Source organism: Papilio machaon, chromosome 4 (genome assembly GCF_912999745.1).
Source record: "Papilio machaon chromosome 4, ilPapMach1.1, whole genome shotgun sequence".
NCBI classification, from domain to species: domain Eukaryota; kingdom Metazoa; phylum Arthropoda; class Insecta; order Lepidoptera; family Papilionidae; genus Papilio; species Papilio machaon.
Window position 1 is genome coordinate 6,993,437 of NC_059989.1, and position 8,873 is coordinate 7,002,309.

The following is an 8,873-nucleotide window of genomic DNA, read 5'->3' on the forward strand; positions in this document are numbered from 1 at the left end:
ACGTGGCTTAGTTATCTCAGCTCAGAGTTACGTGGCTCAACCCACACCTCATAATTGAACCCGTTTTCTCGTGTCCATGTTCCACATACAACTTATGGCGTCGTCGCATTAAGGAATCCATAATGACCCACACTTTCTCCTGTTTCTATTTATACTTGATGTTACTGGATGTTGTTTTCCTCTGGCTATGTTTCTTTTGAAGGTCACAAGAGAAATCTTATATTTTTTACTAAACTGACACACAAAGAGGGGAGGGGAGGGTAACCGATGTTTTAACCGGTTGTGTAAAGTGAAGTGTCATTAAATTAGTACAGTTTCCCAGAGTGTCATAGCTGTTATTATAAATGATTAATACTATAAAAATAACAAATGACACTTTCGTCCAACTTGTGTAGAAAGTTTAATTTAACGAGGACATAACAAAACATGAAGTCAGGAATGTATAAAATAAACATTAAAAGTTTTTATAACGGAGTAAAGGTTTACGTCAGACTCTATCCTTATGTATATCCAAATGTAAACTTTCATTGTGATCATTCCAATAAAGTATACAAAACTGAATACGACTATTGCTGTATGTTCAAGTTTGATTTTCGTAATGAGGTCATAGTCATGTATGTACCTATATACATACCTATTAACCTATTATGTATAAATAAAAATATAGTTAGTAATCAGTTGCATCGGAGACATTCGAGTATACTGTTCAAACGGAACGTATACCAAAACTGTCTAAGCTAGCGGTACTCAAACTTTTTTGATTACGAAATCCTTTTGTAAAGCGAGGTATTTGACGGAACCCTAGATTCAAAGTTTGATTATTCTAGGCCCTAGAATTTGTAATTATCTTTGTATATTAGATACGAATTACTAAACTTTTGTGAATTTTTTCATCTGGAACCTTATAGTATCCCTTTAGTATTTTTAATAGATGAGTAGACCCCCCATGAGAAGTGGGTAGACCCCCCAGACACACTTTGAGAACCGCTGGTCTAAGCTATCATTATCCTTAATCTCCATAGATTTGCATGATTCTTATGCGACAGATATTTTAGAATAATAGCTATAATAAATGAAATATATGACTATGTCATATAAAAATAAAATAAAATGATTTTCGATACTAATAATTAACCTGGACACCGGTTTGAATTTAGCTATGTTATAAAACTGTGTTATTTGGTCACATAAACCGGTTACCCAGTTACATCGATCATTGACTGCGATGCGATGTGCCGGTGACGAGTTTTACTATCAAGTGAAATTTCTTAACACTCGGAAACCATTATGTCATATTATGTAATTCATGGGGTTTCTACATACACTCAATGGGAATTTTATCGAAAGAATTACATTATTAATGTTCGAAAAATATTTAAGCATATTTTGTTTACACATGTATATAATAAATTATATATATTTAAACAGTTTTTTTACTTTACTCTTAACATCTTAGTATCTATTATTCTGCACTAAAAATCCTTATTTTGATTTAGTGTTTTCACACCTAGAAATATTAAGGAAGACAATCTGGATTATACATTGACCACTGTCAGATATCAAGGCAGACAAGGAAGGTAGCCAGTTTTTTTAGGGTTGGAATTGTTAAAGTACGAAGCTAATATTATTGGTTCTATCAATACTTTTACATAGAAACAAAATCATCTTACTTCCCTCAATACATGTAAGTTTTAGATTGATCTATGTTATATAATACGAAGGGCTAGGCCGGTCAGTGTGCCGTGCGTCGTGAGTTGACGGAAACCGAAGTGTGTCAGTGGGTTCCGTCTCGCGGGGGACTGATGTAGGTACACCAGTATTTTGATCTTTCTGAGCCAGTCTCCGTGAATCAACAATTAGATAGAATTATACATAATAATATTATTTGTGCTAAAAACATATATTTTTAACTGTGTTTCGATTAATATTTAACATTAAAAATAATTTGAATTGTTGCTATAATTTTTTGTAAAACTAGATTCTGAAACTTAAAACTCAATTTGACAAGGTAAAATTTACAGAACCTCTAAATGGATTTCACTGAAATGTGGCGTGGATGTTATACATTGTCTGTTAGAACATATAGGCCAATATTATGTTTTTTTTTTCAAATTCGCGCGGAAGGAGGCGCGGGCGACAACAGTTAGTTGAGTAATAAGAGAAAATCCTCAAAACATTTGTCAACATTGTCACCGCATTAGTGCGCAACCCGGCAGGTGGGTGCGCGGGCGTCGTAATTACAATACTGTTAGATAATATTGGTGACCTTTGCAATATTTCACTTCGCCGCGTACTCGTAGAATATGAATTAGATACGGACTTTGAATTGACTTTAGAATACAAGGCAAGTGTCCTAAGTCCGCTAGTGTTTTTCTTTAATCTCAAGTCAAGTTTCAATGTTGAAGGTTGGTAAGAGTTTGAACTTCTCTGTTCGGATTTTTATATTTCCATTTGCCGTTGAGAACTCCGATGAATATTTGTGGGTAGCGAAAATTTGACTTCAAAGATAAGCCGGTTATTAATTTTGCTTCTTATTTAATAATCCTACTTCAAGCTCCTTATTTAAAAAAGCCTTATCACCATCATTGTCTGCCCTTTCTCATCCTTTGCTTACGTGTGGACCGTACGTACTTTTCTTCTATATCCTTCTATCAGCTGTTATATAAATTATTTGATTGCATGAAACAAGTTAACCAGGTCTAAAATATTTTTGGAGGATGAATGAAAAATCAAACTAAGTGGCAAAGTTTAACATAATTTATTAAAATTCCATACGAAGGGTAAATAAGAATGTTTTAAATTCCTACTGTTAATCCGCTGGCGTGACAGCATTCACAATAAGTTACGTTCATTAAATGCACGGACGCGTGTGTCTTTGCTAGAAGACATCTTGAATATGACCTTAGCAGGATCCGACGAATAACTCAGTTTTAAACATTCTATAGTGTCTGGTTAGTTTTCCTTCATGGTAATGAAAAAAAATATTAGTTTAACACTGCTGCATGTTGGTAAACCATACTTCATTATTTAAATCTAGAATTTTGATTGTTGACTCGACATCACCCTGGCCTTATGCCACTCACGTGGGGTCAAGGTTTTGTAAACCTAAAAGTTATGGTTTATTTATGCTAACCCTAGTTGGGAGGAATATCTTAGAATTAAATATAATATAAACTAAATAATTATAGCTAAATAATTTGGTGATTAACTATAAACATAAAAGATTGGTGAATTTTCAAACATTGCAATCTTTAAAAATAGACTATCTTTACATCTTATTACAGTATGTAAGGATTTTAACATATTATGCTGTTTGCATTGTCACCAATATAAAATACGTGGATTTATTTGTAATTAACAATTCAATAAAATCATTACACTTAAATTGATTTATTCATGAAGTTTGTGGGCACAAAGTGCATATAAATCTTATACAACAATGTTACAAAGTTTTGAGAATTTTCATTGCCGAAACTCATCTCGTTTATTCACGTTGAAAAAACGGAACTAACAATATACTTTTCTACGTCATTGGCAATTCTCGGTAATATTCTGTTCTCGTTGGTTAGGATGTTGCGACAGGGAAGGCTACATCCCGTAATGTCCACTCAAAACGTTTAAGTTCATTACGCACACGACAAATACTTACCAACTTTTATTTCGTCACAGTTTCAAACAACGGTTGATGCATGCAACTAAAGTATACGAAGTAACCATAAAACCATAAAAAAACTGTTGGAAAATTCATCTTAATTTTTTTGGTCTTGATTGAACGTCTCCGAGTTTGTAAGTGTCATTGTCAATATTTTTTAATTCGTAACCGTCCTATGAGGAATTTTTTACATTTTTTGAACAGTATTGTGGTTTGATTATTTTTGCATTACATAAAATAATTTTTACATTTAAATAATAAAACCTCTGAATCGTTATCAAGATTATTTATCACGTAACATCGTTAGAAGTACCATAATACCATGGCTTTCAGATGAGTATCGTAAAAAGTTATTGATAGTATAGGAAGTTACTGATCTCGCTAACCTATTTCCCAAGCACATAACATTAAACAATAACTTTCTTTACCACATTGTATTATACTATAATGGATCACAAGCCTCACTGTGGTACTGGGGTTATTTAAGAGTTACTTTATTAACTACCTTAGAGCCTTCATTAACGACATTCACCCGGCACTTAGTAGTCCAGTTTCTCTAGTTTAAAAGAGACATTAATCAAAACGAGGTATGACATACGTAGTTTTTTTATTAAAAAAAAATAGCAGCTAATAAAGACAAGAGATGTCGCTTTCAATCTTATATCAAAGTGTATTCCAAGTTATTACTTGGAATCTTTACAGGACATTTTCTTCGTGAGGGAATTATAAATTAAGTTTAATGAAGATTTTGCATATCAGTCTATAATTCTTTAACTAATTTATTATTGTACTAAGTTACATTTGGACAAATGAAACTTACCGAATAATATCTTGATCAATAAACATTTTGAATTATCGTTTAAAATCTATTCGATCTCTGCAGTACTTTATAGTGAAACAAAAAATTAGATTCATTTAATGAGTCCATTAACAATTAAATCAGCCACGTTTAATTTTATGCATTCTTATCCTATATTGAGATCTCATAATTTAATAACCGAAAAATGTTGCTATTAGACTAAATGATTAGCTTTTTTATGTTCGGATCTATCTAAAAATCCATTCCTTTCTCTCCCCTTCATGTCTTCTTATCTTACCTCTTGTTTATAGTAAAGTCCGTTGCACGTGTTTTTTTTTCCTAATATTGTTGTTGAAGTAACTCGTTCGAATAATTTTTATATCAATAACCTTTGCACTGTTACACACTCACATCGTTGGTGGCACTTTATCAGTGTTTACGTAAACCTAACAACTTATCTTATTGTTTTGTACAAACTTAATTGGTTTAAACTAGAAAAGTGAATATTTATCTAATGGATAAGAAATACTCGGGGCAACGACAATGTTGTTTAAAAACTATAATATTTAAAATTTTATGTCACTTGTAAACTTGTAAATATTAACTTTTTATAAATTCGATTTTAAAAATTACTTTATTATTAGAGGACTTTTCTCATGAAGAAAGTTGAGGTATATTATTCAATAGCTGTCGTTCGCGACTCTGTCCTCGTGAAATTAAAATAAAACTTATTTAGTAACATACATGTTCTTTCAGACAATGTTCTACATCTGTACCAAATTTCATCCAGATCCATTGAGCCGTTCTTGAGATACCTTCTAACAAACATCTATCCAAACTTCCAAACTTTCGCAGCCATAATATTACTAGGGGTCGCCTGCGACTTCATCTACGAGGAATTAAACAATAAAAATAATTAGTAGTGTTCCGCCAGACTATGCTCTATATCCATGCCAAATTTTATCCAGATCCGTTGATCAGTTCTGGAGATACCTTCTTACAAACATTCATCCAAACATTCGCATTTATAGCATGATGTGACCAAGTTAATGTTAGAGTTACTGTAATTTTAAATTAAGTAGTTGTCAGCTGTTAAGTTGGGCAAGTGTTAGGCAAGCGGCAAGGGCACGACCCTTACTTACCGCACTAAACGATATGCCGTTTGCCTTAACTTGACGAGGACAAAGTATTTATAATAATTTATACACTGTATTTAAATCTTGATGTTTCTAAAACGAATATAAATGATCTGTCATTTGTTACATAAGTCCGACTTCAGTGTGACTTTAAAGATTTTAATCCACAATTGCTTCACTATTTCATTAAACCAATTTTAATTCGAAACATGAGGTTGAAATAAGGTTAGAGTGTGGTTTGAAAAAAGAATTGTGAAATAACTGCAGACAAGACAACGTGCTATGGATGTGAGTATAAATAATACTTATTACTGCATTTCTTATCATCTCTTTTATTCGTTGATTCAAATATTACTTTCCTCACACAAAAATCAACGACAATGAATCGAATCTCTTCATAAAAAGATACAATTAGCAATTATAGGTATAGTAAGTATAAAATTTGTCATATCCCAGACTTTCTCCCACTCACTTGGTTTCGGCACACAAGTTTTCATAAACCTTAAAGTTTTGGCTTAACTTTTTACGGCCGGGACTGCCTGTCGCCAACCCTACTTGGGAGTAAATGTAATATTCGTACTGAGTAAAATTATTTAAAAACCTTTCACAGATCAAGTTGTTGTCACTATGCCTTTTTTATTGAAGGACAAAACGTAACAGGATAATGAGAATTTAACATTGTAAAATATGACATAAGACCTTTACGGTCGTTCATCTGTCATTAAATCACACGTTAAACAACACGTTATTACGATGTATTTATCGCTATTAAGTATTACCGCCAACATAAAACTATTGTATTTGTAAACTCGTAAAATATTGTCCCATTTGCAAGTTCATTTCGAAAATGGTTGAACAATGACGAAATGAACTTGGTTGAACAATGACGAAATGAACATGGTTGAACAATGACCGAATGTTCCTCTGTACTTGTGTTTTTTTAGATAAAGATTTAGGCAAGTGAGTATGGAAATTTAACAGGAACATTTTATCTAATGGATTTACTCGTTACGTAACTAGAGGTGAACATGGATGCCTCAAATGCCAAATCGATTAACACCACAAAAAAGAGGTTAAGAAAATAGGCAACAGGAAAACAGTGGAATCTGACTTAAATAATTTAAAAAGGAGTTTTCATATGTGAGATTGTTGTACTATGCACAAAGGTATATGTAAAAAAGTTAGAATTCAACTGTAAAATATGATAATGTTTGCACGAACGATGAAGCATTCTATCGGAATCAGTACAATGTCGTAGAATACGATGTCGGAAACAATAAACAAAGAACTTGCAAAGCTATGTATCAATAATATATGTAAGGCGTGACTAATGCTTTTCTTTTGTTATACAATACATTTGCCGCACAGTGTCCAAAATCGCAGTAGACAATTTATTTTACTGCTAAACCGTCAGATAGATTTACATCTGAAGCCTACAATATAAGGCCCTTCGTACACAATGTAAATCGTCGAAACTAATGTATGTTTGCGTCGCATTGTGCGCGCTCCGTACACACAACGTTAAATCTTCGACGTGAGTCGTCTAATCGGCCAGTACAGGTATAGCGACTTAACGTCAACTATTTAGATTTGTTCCGCCATCTTGAAATTTGCAGAGACTTATCTCACGATGATTTTGACAACCAAGTTACGAGCAACTGTTTTTGGCGATGATAGATAGAAATGTCCGTTATACGCGCTGTGTACGAACCCCTATGATATTGTATTGAGTAAGTCGCTTAGCGATTAAAATTGCTAGTTTTCGAAGATCTACATTGCTTTGTGTACGAAGGGCCTTATTCAACCAATAGTGTCTTGTATTATAAACTTGTCATTGATTTCAGAATAGATTCTATCTATTGGACACAAAAAATTAAAACAACCCGGATTTCCTATTCTTATGTAAATCAAAATTTGACATGACTTGTAATATCCTGCTTGGGCACTATTTTAAAAATTCTTATATTCAGAATTAGATTTTAAATTTAATTATTTAAATGTAACTTCAAATAAGTAAAAAAATTTTGTAGGTTAGATCATATTTCACAATTTTCGTCAGTTTGTAATTTAACTATAATACATAGAGTTCAAAAAGTACTTCTATCCCTAAAGATAGCACACAATAATGTGCAAGTATAAAAACAATCGTCCTTATTTGTTTTGAGGTCGTTAACCCAGTCAATTCACCTAAATACCGCCGCTAAACATTGCATATATTCGCTAATATTTTAAAGGGGAGAGATTTGTATTTTGTGTGTTACGAATACACTCAAAAACTACTGTAACGAATTTAAAAATCACTGAGTAATATTTTTATTACTATATTTTTGTATTAATTCCGCACGGACGAAGTCGCGTATAAAAGTTAAGATGAATAAAGCACAACAGTTACCTGAACTACTGTACGTTTGCAAATAATTACAGTTACTCGTGTATTCTTCGAAGTCTCTCAGTTGTTATTTAATTATACGTTATTTTTATTGAATTTATTGCTTGAAATTGATAATAACGACAGCCGTTTGCCATTTCATCAGAGCTTTGAAGTGTATGCAAACATATTGCTTCATTATTTCTTCTAGAAGCAAGAATATCTTATGAATTTTATCGACCAAAACCAAAATAAAAGTATTTTTTTATAAGAGCTGGAGGCAAACGAGCAGCGGGAACACTGAGGTTATCATCGACGCCAATAGACATCTTTAACACTAGAGAAGTTGCAGATGCGTTCCCGGCCTTTTAAGTTGAGTTACGCTCGCTTCTTTTGTCTTATAATATCATCAAGGATTGAAAATTAGATTACAGTATACAAATTATCTTATAACACCATCATAACTAATTTTTATTTGTATTAATTGAAGTCAATGTAAATCATCCTTGATCCGAACTTCTCGGCGCACGCACAAAATTACAACACCTTCCGGAGTCATAACGTGTAATGTACACCTTGAGACCACTATTGTACTGGCACAAGGGCCTATGCACACGCAATGGATTTTTGCATATCTGTATTCAAATCTACAACTTGAATAATGTTGTTTTTTTTTTGTTTCAAAAATTGCATCAGGCTTTGACGTGTCTGAAATTCAAATGCTGTGAAAAAACAAATAGTTGCAAAATCATAAAGAAAGTGATATGAATTTTTTTATATAGATTGCGAGAAGTGTTTTTAGGACAAGAGAACGAGCTGATGGTCGTCTAATGTTAAGTGATCCGGTCTAGTCTATCAGTACTATACATTTTAAAATTTGTTTAAGTTACAAATTACAAAGCGCTACCTAATGTTATA